Source organism: Pan paniscus, chromosome 9, assembly GCF_029289425.2.
Source record: "Pan paniscus chromosome 9, NHGRI_mPanPan1-v2.0_pri, whole genome shotgun sequence".
Classification (NCBI taxonomy): Eukaryota; Metazoa; Chordata; class Mammalia; order Primates; family Hominidae; genus Pan; species Pan paniscus.
The window spans coordinates 6959433-6974920 of NC_073258.2; the positions used below are offsets into that span (position 1 = coordinate 6959433).

The 15488-nt window shown below is 40.9% G+C and overlaps 1 pseudogene; it reads left to right on the top strand.

Moving 5' to 3' along the window:
- Nucleotides 1-11787: 11787 nt before the first annotated feature.
- LOC100979386 (olfactory receptor 52K2-like) lies at nt 11788-13299 on the top strand (annotated as a pseudogene).
- Nucleotides 13300-15488: the final 2189 nt, after the last annotated feature.

A 15488-nucleotide genomic window follows, 5' to 3' on the forward strand; every position in this document is an offset into this window, starting at 1 on the left:
ATGACCTAAAGCAAACTTTAGCTATTGAAACAGGGTATCAAGATGCAAATACCTGGCTAGAATGGATTAAATATTCCATCCGCACACTAAATAAAAGTGATTGTTACGCTTGTGCAACAGGCAGACCAGAAACCCAGATTGTCCCCTTTCTACTTGGATGGTCCTCCAACCACCCAGGCATGGACTGTATGGTAGCTCTCTTCCAAAACCCCACAGCCTGGGGCAATAAGAAATGTCAAACCCTCTCACTGCTATTCCCAGAAGCTAAACGTCCTGCAGGTCAGCCCCCGAGGGCCATCCATCCAACCTCCAGCTATAAATGCCAATTTCACCTCCTGTCTGTCACAGCAGGGGGGAAATTTGGCATTCCTTGGAAGCTTAACTGGATGCAGTGAGTCTAAACCTTTCCAAGAACTAACCCATCAGTCTGCCCTTGTTCATCCCTGAGCAGATGTATGGTGGTATTGTGGTAGACAACTATTGGGTACTCTGCCAAGTAACTGGAGCAGCACTTGTGTTCTAATACAATTGGCCATCCCTTTTACCCTGGCATTTCATCAATCCAGCAAAAAGAACCACCACCGCAGTAAAAGAAGTGTCCCTCATGGGTCTTTTGATCCTCATGTTTATATAGATGTTATTGGAGTGCCCCAGGGGGTACCAGATGAGTTTAAAGCCTGAAATCAAATAGCCACAGGATTTGAATCTGTATTATTCTGGTGGTCAACTATAAACAAAAGCATAGATTGGGTAAATTGCATTTACTATAACCAACATTTTGTCAATTACAAAAGAGATGCCATTAGAGAAATATTTGAACAACTAGGTGCCACCAGCCAGATGGCTGGGGAAAACAGAATAGCTCTTGATAGAGTAGCTGAAAAAGGTGGAGCCTGTGTCATGATTGGAGTTCAATGTTGTATTTTTATTCCTAGTAACACAGCCCTTGATGGAACAATTACAAAACCATTGCAAGGGCTTATCAATTTAGAAAATGAATTAGCTAAAAATTCTGGAACAAATAACCCTTTTACAAGTCTCATGGGAAATGGTTTGAGAAGTGGAAAGGACTCTTGACTTCAATATTTACTTCTTTTGCAATTGTTATAGGTGTACTTATTCTTGTAAGTTGCTGTATCATACCCTGTATTCGTGGGTTAATGCAAAGGCTTCTAGAACCACTCTCACAAAAGCCTTTCTCCACTCTCCCCTACCCTATTCAGATAAATTCCTACTTCTAAACTACCAAGAGGAACAACCAAGCCGAATTATGTTAAGACATTTTGAAGAGAAAGAATTATAAAATGGAAAAGGGAAAATTTGTTAGAACAATTTCCTCTTCAAAACTTAACTCTCTTGTTATAAGTTGTAAGACTGTAAATTAGCCCTTCTCCCTGCTTCAGTCTTCAAAGTCCTCATCCCACTACCTTATTTGGAAAAAGTTTCAAATTTCCTTGTTGTCTCTGTTCTGTGACCAACCCTTCCTGCCTTGCCACACCCAGACATGCCCAGACATACCTAGACATGCCTTCCCTCCTGCCTAGTTAGTAATGGACATCTCTTCCTCCCCTCCTTTCGCAAAGTGCGTGTTTACCCTATCTGGAAAAGTTTCAGTCTTTTTCCCTATTTGGAGAAGTTTAAGTCTCAGCCAACCTGGATAGATTAGATTGTAAGGTCCAACTCCAGCCAATGGGGAAAGGACACAAACAGGAATTGCGTTAGGGATAAAAACCCCTTTTCTCCTTTGTTTGGTGTGCTCTTGCAATTGTGGCTGATGCAGGTTTCACCATTCTACAGAAGTAAATTGCCTTGCTGAGAAAACTTTTTGCCTGAGTGCTGGTTCTTCTTTGCAGTATCAAGCATTTGTTTCTAACATTGGGAAGAGGCTGGACAAATTTGGAGGAGCATCTTAAAAGCCTAGACTCTGATGAGGGCTTAGAGGAAATAAAGATTAGGGAACATTTGAAACTCTTTAGAGATTAAGTGGTTGTGGCCAGAATGCTGGTAAAAATATGAAGCATAAGGGCCATTCTGATAAGGTTTCAGATAGAATTGAGGGACAAATTATTGAAAACAGGAGTAAAGATCATCGCTGTCATAAATTGGCCAAGAACTTAGCTAAACTGTGTTCATGCCCAAGGGCTTCGTGAAGGGCCAGACTTGACAGTGATAAACTAGGGTACTTGGCTGAAGAAGTTTCTAAGCAAAATATAGAAGGTGATTCATGGGGGTTAATTTTGGCCCCTTACACTGAGATTCAGGAGCAAAGGCATAATTTAAAAACAGGATTTATGATTAAAAGGAAAGTAAAGTGGAAAGATTTGGAAAACTCTCAGCCTCTTGATGTAAAGAATGAAAAAGTGTGCTCAGGAGAGGAAACCAAGAGTGTAGCCCAGACGTGGTTTGCTACGGAGATTAACATGGATTGAAAAGAACCAGGTCCTCAAGACAATGGAAGTATAATTTGAGAGACCAAAATAGATGCCCCTTTATCAACTGATATGGACCCTAAGATTAAGGAAACAAAAGTTACCTACTGGTTGAGGATTCACGCTTGACTGGCATGGCAACTTCCTAAATTCCTTATGGCTACAAGAAGAACCACACTCTTGCTAATCTCCCTAACAACAGGAGCTATTAGGTAGATTGTCAAACCTTTCCTAAGTGATTTACAACCCAGGCCACTACAATTCTGATTAGACAGAGGACTTGCCTTACATTCTTTCCTGATAAACAATTGCAGACCTCAAGCCAGTTTCAGCAAGCTCATAACTGTCTTTGTGTCCTATGGTTTGTCTTTTGATAAAAGGCAAAAATAAAGAGCCAAGTTCTGCCTCATTTTAATGCTAAAACCTCATTCCAAAATGAACATGAGATGTATATTACATATATCTTTACCCATTATGCATATGCTCAACTCCCCTCATAAATATGTATTAGCTTTTTCTCCAAACCTGCTGAGTATGTATGACTATTATGTAATACACACCTTGTGAAGCATAAAAACCAGTCTGCCCTTTCCCTCTTCAGAGAGAGAACCTTTGGTACAAGTTAGAGACTATCTTTTCCTGGTTTGCAACTAATATTGCCAATAAAATTCCTCTATTATTTAGCCATTGTGGTGGTCTTTTGCATGACAGAAGAAAGACCCTGAAGGCATTTCAAAGATAGTTGAGGCTGTCACTCCTATCATAGATCCAGAAGCCTAGAAGGAAAAAATAGTTTCCAGAGAGAGGCCCGAGGCACCCTCCAAAGGTTTGCTACCCAGGGCTGTCTTGGGATTCTGCTCCCTAATTTACTCTGGCTCAGTGCTTCTCAGCTGATCCAGCTATGGCCCAAGCAGCCCCAGGTGCAGGTCGACTTGCCCTTTAAGAGGATACAAGCCCTAAGCCTTGGCAGTGTCCATGTGGTGCTAATCCTGCAGGCTTGCAGAAAGCAAGAGCTGTGAAGACTTGGCAGTCTCCATGCAGATTTCACAGGAAGTTGATTACAACGTGGGAGCTGGGGCAGAGACTTGTGGGGCAGAGCCACTGCACCCCTGCTAAGAGCCCCCACTAGAGCTGTGCTGAGTAAAAATGTGGGGTTGGAGCTGCTGCAGAGAGTTCTTACCAGGATGATGCCTAGTGTCATGAAAGCAGGACCCCAGAACTGTAGCGTTACCAGCAGCAGGCAATGCCTACCTGGGAAACCCTCAGAAACCTATAGAGGCAGTGTTGTGTGGAGTACACAGCAAAGCCATAGGGTGGGGCTGCCTGGGGCTGCCAGGAGGCTTTACATAAAATGAAAAGCAATTATTGTCTAGCTTTAAGATGTAATGTCTGCCCTGCTGGGTTTTGGCCTTGCCTGTGGCACGTTATTCCTTTCTTTGCCTATTTCTCCCTTTTGGAATAAGAATGTTTTATGTCTGTAGCATCAATGTATCTTGGAAGTAGGTAACCTGTTCTGATTTCACAGACTCATAGATGAGAGTCTGCACTTTGGACTTTTGAGTTGGTGCTGGAATGAGTTAAAACATTGGGGCTATAGAGATAGCATGAATGTATTTGTATGTCAGAACATGAGTTTTAGGGGGTGGGGCAGGGCAGAATACTATGGTTTGAATATTTGTCCCTGCCATACAAATCTCCAATGTGGCAGTACTGAGAACTGGGGCCTTTAAAAGCAGTGACTGGGTCACATGGGCTCTGCCCTCATGTATGGACTAATCTATTCATGAATAGATTAATGGATTAACAAACCAGCTTGTTAACATTGTGGTGGGAATGGTGGCTTTACGAGAAGAGGAAGAGAGACCTGAGGTAGCACATTAGCATGCTCAGCTCCTTGCTGTGGGATGTCCTGTGGCCCCTTGAGACTGTAGGGAGGCCCCACCAGCAAGAATGACCTAGGCCCCATGATCTTGGGCTTCTCAGCCTCCATGACTGCAAGAAATCAATTCCTTTCCTTTATAAGTTACCCAATTTAATGGTATTGTGTTATAAGCAAAAGAAAATAGACTAAGACAGGAACCCTGGTAAAAAGCAGCTTTCTTCTCAGGTCTTTGAAAAATAGACATTCAAGTCAGTTGTAGGCAGAAAGGTCACCCTTTATCATTTATAGAGGAATGGTCATTATTCATACACATTCACATTTATACTGTCATCTCAATTATGTACATAAATTTCCCATCCATTCTGTAAGTTATGAAAAATTGTGAATATTATCTCTACTTTAGAGATGAGAAAGCAGATTAAGCATCAGAAAATGCCAAACCAAGGTCACAAGTGGGATATTAATGTAGCGTTCAGGTTAATATAGAATATGCATGCAAAATAGAACACCTAATGGATGACCTTGGCCTGGTCAGACTGGAATCATTACCCTTTCACGTCACATTGGGATAGGAGTTGCCTGCAGTGTACACATTCTAGTGAGTTGGTCTTTCTTTTGAGATACTGCAAGTATGATAGTAAAGGTAAGGAGAGGCACAGCAAAGTCCAAGGTGCAAGCCAGCTCCACTGAAAATGCTCACAGCTTCTGGGAAGTAGGGCATGATCCCTGGGAGGCATGACTCAGTGCTATTAAATGGGGCAGGAAACCTTCAGGGTTTGAGTCCTGGGTCAGGGGAGTCCCCTTATAAAGGCCCTGAGAGATGAGGCCAGAGCCGTCTGTGATCCCTGAGGATTCTCCTCAAGTGCAGCAGTTTCTGCTTCCACAGCCTTATGGGAGGAGGGCAGAGGTTGGTGAGGATAAAGCCAGCTGCTATTTGCCCAGGTTCTTCCTTCCCAAACTCTTTAGACTAGAAAAGGAAGGTGGCACTGGGGCTGCATGAAGCTAAGGGAAAGAGCCCAGAATTTTAAGTCAGACTGAGAAGTGTGAACAGAGCTGCAACTGGGGAGAAAGAGGAAAGAGGTAACATAGTTGGGGTGAGCAGGAAGGTGGGTGGGGGCACTCTCAGTTACTTCCCACACCTTACCCTCTGCCCAAATCCCATATTTCCTCATCTTTGCCCTCCAATAGAGGGAAGAGAAGTCTTGATAGTCCCACCTAACTGGTTTGTGTATAAACCCCAGACACTTGCCCCACCACAGAGGATGCCTGCTTCCTTTCTGTGCCAAACACTGTGGGCCATCTCCAAGAGCTCTTAGCTGATTATTCCAGTTTGGATCCAGTCACTGCTTTTCCTAAATCCCACCAGTGTCCCCATCCCAGTTAAAGGGCTTCTGCATTAGTCAAGAGGAAGAAAATGGGGCCTGAACTAGACAAATGTCAGAGAAAGGTAAATACATGTTTTTGAGGTTCTTCTACCAGAAGCAGTCTTGAAGCACCTTGCATATGTGACTATCCTTTCTTGTCTGGTTCTTAATTTTTCAAATCTGTCATTCTGATATCCTTTTAAGATAAAGCTGTAGGCAACCAAATAGATATCAGTATTAACTGAGTCCATTCAGCATATGGAGGCCTCTTTTAAGGAGTTTTGGGAGACATAAACAGACAAGTCCTTTGAGCATGGACATCTTAGTTCTGAAAACAATGAACAGTCTGGACAAAATTTTCACTACAGAGCAGGTCTTAGATTCTGGATATTAGGGGAAGACGACTGGCTCCATTCACGCTCCTACTCTGAGTCCTTCATTCTGAGAGGAGTTGATTTTAGGTGACGTTCAAAGGAAATAAGATTTATGGACTTGGACATCCTGTCTTTTCCAGAAAAATTTAAGAGATGCCATCAATTTTCTATGTGTGAGGATGGGTGAGCAGGTCTCAAGATGATCAGTGATGTTCAGAAGTTGCACAGAGGAATTCAAGGGGGATATGAAGACAAAGTAAAACATGCTTGGATTGAGGAAAATGCATGTTTACAAGGGGAGATGTACAATAGCTGTGTTTTTTTTTATCCCACAGGTTTGTTATGTACCAGCCAATGTTCATGGTACTGAAGATATACCAGTTGAAGAGAAAGAATGTTCTTGTTGTCATAGTACCTATTTGCCACGAGGTCAAATCTTGTTCCTGGAAGAAATGTACAAATATTAATACTTAAAACAGTATTTTCCATTAAGAAGAGAATTTTATTCTGATGTAGGTAACAGAGGTTATTGTTGGGATTCTTAGAACTTCCATCCCAGATGCATTTTAAATTACAAGATAATCAAACATTCTGAGCTTGCATCATATGAGGGGAGGGGAGTAGTAATCTGAAAACGTCAGAGAGATGTCTTTCAGCAGTCTAGAAGTCATGCTTCATTTGGTGAAATGTTCCACGCTTACCATGTATGTTAGAGCCTGAGTTTACAGAAGGGAATAGGCACAGTCCTTTAACTTCAGTCCCTTCACTTTGTGATTTGGTGAATATTTATGAAAGGACAGATATTAGAGAATAAAAGAGGAACTTTGTATACTTGTTAAGATTCTTTTGCAGCAGTAGTTGGTGATAGATGCTGGTGGTTTGCACAAGGGTGATGATGATGGAAATATAACAGACAACTTGGAGATTTAGTCCGTAGGATGATCCAGTGGTACCTGCTGATGGTTAAATATGGTGCAGGAAGAATAGGGAAGAATCCAGGATGACTTGATTCTAGGTTGAGCAACTGCTTGGACAGGATGTTGCATTCTGAGATATGGGTGGCACAAGCAGAGAAGTAGTTATAATTTCTGCCTCAGGCATGACAGGTTTGACATATCTGTGAGGCTGATATGTGGGGATAGTCTAGTCTGGAGTTTACAGGGAAGGTAAAGTATTTAAATTATATTTGACATTTCAGGATATGTTTATGTCTCAATGGTCAACCAGAAGAAAGATGCAGTGTTCAAGTTCTTTTCAGGAACAGTATTCCCTTTTTTAATTTTCAAGTTTTCTCCTACTACTGGATAATTTTTCAACAGAAAAAAACATGTTTTTCTCCCTTCTTAAAAACAAATTTACATATAAACACACAGACATGCAAACACACAAACTCTTGACTCTACTGTTCACTTTTAGCCAGTGTTCTATTTACTTACTGGCCTTTACATCCAAACTCTTCAAAGGAGTGAACCATGTTAAAAGACTTCAATTCCTCTTTCAGCTATTCTAAGTCAAGTAACACTTTGCCTTCCTCTATTCTAGCAAAATAGTTTTTATCAAGGCATTTGATCCTCTGTGATTCCAAAAGCAGGCTAATTTGGTTTTCAAATTCTTTGACTCATCAATAGCATTTAGTATAATCTTACTAAATCAGTGATAATGTCCTCATTAACAAACTATATTCAATAGACTATTAATATAGCACATCACCTTAAAAATCTTTCTATATTAATACTTGTCCACTATCAGAGTTCCTTTCCAACTTCTCCATGGGCCCCAACTCCTCTCCTACCCCATTCTTAACATTGAGATTCAGTCCTAGGTTCTTTTCTCTCTGTGAACACTTATTATCTGGGTGCTGTTTATCTCTTTTCCACATATATTTCACCATCTTCACTTGAATTTCTGATAGATATCTCAAACTTACCCTGTTCAAAATTGAAGTCTTGACCTCCACCCTCCATACCTTCCCCATCACAGTTGGGAGCAACTCCTTTCTATTAGATGTTTATGCGAAAAATTGGGTCTCATCTTTGACTCTCTGTTGTCTCACATCCTATATCCAACCTGTCAAGAATATCACTGACATTATTTTTGAAATATATCCCCAATCCCATTACTTCCCACTACATACACTGCTACCTTGATCCTGAGCCAATGTTCTCTCCCTTCCCTGGATTCCTGCAATAGTCTCCAGGCACTTTTCCCCGGTTCTACCCTTCCCTATTTGTGCTATTATCCATCATGGATGCCACAGAAAACTTTAAAAGTGTAAGTCTCCTCCCTCTCTGCTGAAAACAATGTCTTTGATTCTGAGAGAAATGAGGAACCTTTGCAAAGTTCCACAAAGGCCTATGAGGTCCTGTGTGATCTGGCCCCAGCACCCTAACTTGATTCTCCTGCTCATTCACTTCATCCTAGCAGACTGCCTGCTGATCTTCGAATACCAGGTGTTTTTATGTCTTAGGGCATTTTCTCTGGCTGTTCCATTTTCTTAGACTGTTCCTCTCCTGTGGGAGACTCCTACATCATCTTATGGCTGTCTCACATCCTATCATCTCCCCTTTTTGTTGTAGCCATTGCTGTGGGAACCATTTGAGTGCTGGTGTAGGTTGACAGCACCTTGCTCAGCTGCATCCCACTCCAGAGTTTCTCTCCTTTTTTGCATGGCACCTCAGGGATCTCATTCAGTTATTCTGGTGCATGTATAGACCTAAAAGTGCAAGGAAATTCACCCTCCTTGGGTTGTCCCAAGGATGTGTGTGGAAGCCAGGGTGTGGAAGCCAGTGGATAAGAGTTCCCCTCTTCTGTGTCTAGAGTGGACAATTATTTGGTTCCTTCTTAATGGTTCTTCATGTGGAACTGGATACAGTGATGACTGCATTATCCAGCTCAATAATGCACCTTTGGATCCATATTCTCTTTCCTGTTCCACTCCTTCATCCTACTCTTATTCATTGTATAATTTTTCTATATATACCACTTGTCTGGAATTACAGGTTTGGCTTTTTAAAGAAACAAAGCTAGTATTTCCTCACCTCATTTAATATTTGCTAGAATTCCCTTTGCAATGAGGCCTGCAATGATCTCTTTATTTCAGATTTCAACCTCCCCTGCTCCCTGCCATGGAATTCCTATCCTCAATATCCTTGATCCTTTTTTTGGTTTGTTTTTTAAAATCACGACAGTGAACCTTTGTATATTATGATGTAATTTACTTACTATGTCCTTTTGTGATCCTTCTCCAACCTTTAGCAAAATTACTCCAAGGGATCTGTTTTGTTCATGAATTTTTTCTTAATCGAATCAGCAAAAATATTTACATTTTTATTGTACTAAATTTGCCAAATATATTTACTGAATTTTATGTGGACATAGCATTGAATAGAATTAAAGCTTGAGACATGCAATAATTCAATATTTTGAGGTAGGGCTGAAGCAGGAGACTGAAAGAAGCAGCTCCTTTGATGGGTAATGTAAGTATTAAGGGGAGCCAAGAGGAGAAAAGGAGTTTCAGAAGAGTGGTCAATTCAGAAAAAAGCTGCTGAAAGATCAACATGAATGAAGGCAAGTATGTGACCATGGCATCATATGGAGGTCATTTCTGGCCCAAATGAGTGCTTTTTCAGGTAGATTAGAATGTGCTAATACTACAGGAAATTTGTGGGAGTTGAATCTGAATATGTAGACATTCCTAGGTATTTTTATGCAAAGAAGAGCTAAACTTTGAAAAAATAGAGAGGATATAAGATCATGGAAGAGAAGATTATAAAGTGTTAATCGACATAGAAACCTTTTTTTTTTTTTCTTTTCAAGCATAAGTTTTCTGTGGAGGGAGAGACAGATGACAAATAAGGCTCTAAATAATAAACGTTAGGCTGGGCGCGGTGACTCACGCCTGTAGTCCCAGCACTTTGGGAGGCCGAGGCGGGCAGATCACGAGGTCAGGAGATGGAGACCATCCTGGCTAACAGGGTGAAACCCCGTATCTACTAAAAATACAAAAAATTAGCCGGGCGTGGTAGCGGGCACCTGTGGTCCCAGCTGCTCGGGACGCTTAGGCAGGACAGTCACGTGAGCCGGGGAGGCAGAGCTTACAGTGAGCCCAGATAGCGCCACTGCACTCCGGCCTGGGCGAAGGAGCGAGACTCTGCCTCAAAAAATAATAATAATAATAAACACTAAATAATTATACAAAAAGACATTTTGTGTGTAATTCTAGTATTCTCCCTACAACCCTGAGATAAAGGTAGGGCAGTTTTATTACCCATTTCCAGAGAAGAAACAGGGGCTTGAAATAAGCTATTTGCCACATCTTCTAGCTATGTGACCTTGGACAATCATGATTTTGACTGAGGCTTCAGATTCTAAACTTTTCCCATACTTTATGGAAAAAAAGGAACTTGTTTTAAATTTGGATATACAAAACATGAGTTGCCTTTGGGCATTTAGGTAGAAGCAAAAGGAGATGATTATTTAGAACATTAAATTTGGAAAACGCTAGAACTCAAACTTGGCTGACACTATTAACTATGGTGTCTTAGAGATATTATTTTCCCAACACTCAATTTTCTCATATTGAAAAAAGACCAATAACTAAGCAGTTACTTTGCTTACTGACTGTGCTGTCTCGATGCATTATCTCATTTAATTGTCAAAAGAACTTCATTAAATAAATTCTAACAAGAAGAATGCCCGGGTAAAAATTGGGCAACTTCAGTGTTTAAGGCTTTTGACAGAAGAAAGAAAAATGAGCAAGAGAGGAGAGAAATATTAAAAATTGTTAAGCATAAAGTTTGTGTGTGGGGGAGCCAGATGTTAGTCTTTCTAAAGATGAAAGAGTTCTGTGATGAAAATTAAGGAAATGGAAGATGGACGGAGGGAGACCCACATGAACAGGAAAGTTAATGTGAGTTTAGATGAAGGAAAACCAAAAGAGAAGGCTCTTCATCTTCTCGTAAGCTGGAGGCATAGCTGTATTTTTAAAGTTTTTGTTAAAAGAACCTGGAAGATGTATTATAGAGCAGTGCCCTTTAATGGAGCTTTCTGCAAGGATAGAAATAGTCTTGACCTAAATTGTCCAGTATAGTAGCCACTAGTCACATGGGGTTATTGAGCACTTAAATTAGGTCTATTGAGCACTTAAATTTAGATGCTACTGAACACTTAATTTTTTGTGATTGAGGTATGAATTTTTAATTTTATTTTTGATGACTAGAAATAGCCACATTTGGGCAAGTGGCAATGCCATTAGATAGTATACTTCCAGATAAGTTAAACAGATTGTATGATTAATTGAGGCACTGGAATTGCAGGGTTCATTTGACTTATATAGGCACTTAAGCCAGAAAGTTCAACAGAACATTTACTCATATGATTGGGAGTTTTGTTTGATTGGTAGGTTGAATGGTAACAATGTATGAGCTAAATGAATTGATTTAAACATATTTTACTTGTTTGATCAAGATAATCCTGTCACCAAGAACACAAAACAATACCACTTCTGCATTCCTTTATGAGAACTGTTTAGTGGTATCAGGTCTATTGATATCTAAATATTTAGATGTCAGTAAAAATGAGAGTTTCTTGTGGGCAGGAACCATAGATTATGCTTCTCCATGTCTATGAGAACTTCTAGTGGATTTTGTTTAAGGACTAGGAATGGTAACAAGGGCTCATGATAGAAGGTGATTGAACTCTCTAATCCTATGTACTCTGGATACTCTTCCTAGAAGGTGAAGGAGCCTATGAAGATCAACAAGGAGAATTTCCAAGAGTCATGTCAGCCTCCAATATCACCTCAACACATCCAACTTCCTTCTTGTTGATGGGGATTCCAGGCCTGGAGCACCTGCACATCTGGATCTCCATCCCCTTCTCAGCATATACACTGGCCCTGCTTGGAAACTGCATCCTCCTTCTCATTATCTAGGCTGATGCAGCCCTCCATGAGCCCATATACCTCTTTCTGGCCATGTTGGCAGCCATCGACCTGGTCCTTTCCTCCTCAGCATTGCCCAAAATGCTTGCCATATTCTGGTTCAGGGATCGGGAGATCAACTTTTTTGCCTGTCTGGTCCAGATGTTCTTCCTTCACTCTTTCTCCATCATGGAGTCAGCAGTGCTGCTGGCCATGGCCTTTGACCACTATGTGGCCATCTGCAAGCCACTGCACTACACCACAGTCCTGACTGGGTCCCTCATCACCAAGATTGGCATGGCTGCTGTGGCCCGGGCTGTGACACTAATGACTCCACTCCTCTTCCTGCTGAGATGTTTCCACTACTGCCAAGGCCCAGTGATTGCCCACTGCTACTGTGAACACATGGCTGTGGTCAGGCTGGCTGTGGGAACACTAGCTTCAACAATATCTATGGCATTGCTGTGGCCATGTTTATTGGAGTGTTGGATCTATTCTTTATCATCCTATCTTATATCTTTATCCTTCAGGCAGTTCTAGAACTCTCCTCTCAGGAGGCCCGCTACAAAGCATTTGGGACATGTGTCTCTCACATAGGTGCCATCTTAGCCTTCTACACACCTTCAGTCATCTCTTCAGTCATGCACCGTGTGGCCCGCTGTGCTGCCCCACACGTCCACATTCTCCTCGCCAATTTCTATCTGCTCTTCCCACCCATGGTCAATCCCATCATCTATGGCGTTAAGACCAAGCAGATCCGTGACAGTCTTGGGAGTATTCCTGAGAAACGATGTGTGAATAGAGAGTGAGGAATAAGTGGAAAAAGAGTGGGGCACAGTGAATGCTGTAGTGGGCCAGGGCTGTGCTGAGAGTAGATGGGTGCTAGACTCCATGTTTAGTTCTTTTCTTGTATTATGAAAAGAATAAATGATGTCCTGAAGCTCAGTGCCAACAGTCTGTTTAGAATTTGTGGGTCTTTGCCCTCTGGTAGCCTCTGGATTGAACCTGGTGACTGTGCTGTCTCCTCACAGAGCCCTGACTCCTGTCAGTAAACTTGACAGTGTCTTGACCCTCCGGCCTCATGGTGACTTTGCTGAAGGACACAAAGATGCTTCCAAGTTCATTTGCCTAAGAGAAGACTGTGAAAATCTGAATTTCCATCTCTGACTTGTTGGAAATTTGGTGAATTATCCACTCAGATTCCCGAGTTAGGACCCCTACTCCATCCAGTGCAGGAGTTCTGCTATATTCTAACAGTTGATCCCTAGACTCTACCTAAACACTGTCAGTGCTGGTGCACATGCATCCTTTAGGCCTATTTATTCCAAGTGAGACAGCTCTGCTTGTTAGAAGGTTATTTCTTCAACTAAGCCAGTCTGTATTCTTTGATTTCTTTTTACCTCCTCATCCTCATGGCTATTCCATCTCATTAAATACTTTGAAGAAAAACCATATCCTCTGACATTTTATTATATATCACATAACTCTTTCTTTGTGCATAGATGTATCTTATGTTTTCAACAAGAATGTGAATTGTTTACTGATTTAATAATCTAGCCAAGTCTATGCTATCGGCTAGGGATACAGACTGTTAAGAAAGGGATGCCGGACTTATGTTTATGTCCTCAGACAGAGGATGGAATAATTCCAATGGTTTGTGTTCTCTAAACTCACCATTCCAAGGCCCAGCATAGAAGAAATATGAGAAGTCAAAGAAGATGAGATGTGGGCATATTGACTTAGGTTTTGTTCTATTTCATTCAAACTTAGGTACTCGAGAATTCCCTTAATATTAATCCTGAGAACTGCACCTCTGATGCTCCCTCATACCGTGTCTTATGAGTTCAATTTTGTTCCCCTTTCCAATTTATATGTTAAAATCCTAACACCCAGCACTTCAGAATGTGACTGTATTTGGGGATAAAGTCTTTAAAGTAATACTTAAGTTAAAATGAGGTGATTAGGATGGGCCTTAATCCAATATGACAGGTGTCTATACAAGAAGAGAAAATTTGTACACAGACGCAGGCAGAGTGAAGACCACGTAAAGATACAGAAAGATGGCCATGTACAAGCAAAGAAGAGTGGCCTCGGTAGCAACCAATTCTGCTTGGATCTTGGACTTCTATCTTCTAGAATTGTGAAGAAATAAATTTCTGTTTATTAGGCCACCCAGTTTGTATTACCTTTTATAGAAGCCCTAGAAAACTAATTTTGGCACCAGAAAGTAAGGTGCTACTGTAACTAATACCTAAAAATGTGGAAGTTGCTTGGAAACTGAATAATGGGTTGAAGCTGAAAAAGTTTTGAGGTGCGTGTTAAAAAAGGCTAAGATTTCTTCGAAGAGATTGTAGGTAGAAATATGAATATTAAAGATGCTTTTAGTGAGGTCTCAGGAAGGAGGAACTGGAAGAAAGATGATCTATGTTATCAAAGGAAAAATAACTTGGACAAATTGTGTTCTAGTACTTTGTGGAAAGTAGAACTTGTAAGTAATGAACTTGGATATTTAGCTGAGGAGATTTCTAAGCAAAGTGCTGAAATTGTGACCTGGTTTGTTCTTGTTGCTTATGAGTGAGGAGAGAGATAAGTTGGAGAAGAATTTAAGCAAAAAGGAATCGGGAATTAAAGACTGAAAAATTCTCAGCATATCCATATTACAATAAATAAGTGTAATTTGGAAAGAACATCAAGGGTGTGGCTGGACAACCATTTTCTAAAAAGATTAGGTATATTAAATGAAATAAACCAGCACACAATGACAAATACTTCATGGTCCCACTCATATTTGGGAGGTAAAGAAAGTCGGTGTTACAGAAGTAGAGACTAGAATAGTGGTTACCAGAGGCTTGGAAGAGTAGGGGGGAAGAGGGTATAGGGAGGAGTTGGTTAATGGGTAGAAAATTGCCCTTTAGGTAGAAGGAATAAGTTTTAGTATTCCATAGCACACTAGAATGACAATAGTTAATAATTTAGTATAGATTTCAAAACAGCCAGAGGAGTAGATTTTGAATGTTCAACACAATGAAATGATAAATATTCGAGGTGATTATCTCAAATTGATTACCCTGATTTGATCATTACCAGTTGTATACATGTATGGAAATATTGCGTGCACCCTCTAAATATGTACAATTAATATGTGCCAATTTTTAAAAAAATGATTAGGCATGTGTTTATGAATACAATCAGCCATCTCAGCAGAAGCCAGGAATAGAGATGGGGCTATGCAGGAAAGACTCACAGGAATCCCTTTTATCTGAGAGTTTGGACCCCATGAATTGCATCAGAGACCAACATGCTTTTTGAGAATTTTATTAGCATCAGAAATGAACAGAGTTAGGAGGACATGAAAGAAGGTAGTTGGACTTCCGGGATTCCAGAGGATGGCCCAATACAGCTATTTAGCTGCAAACATGCATTATCCTTAAAGAAAAGGGAAAACATACCCTAAGGTTGTTCAGAGGTTGGCAGGGATACCACTGCCACCACAAGCCCAAAAGACACAGATCCAGGAGG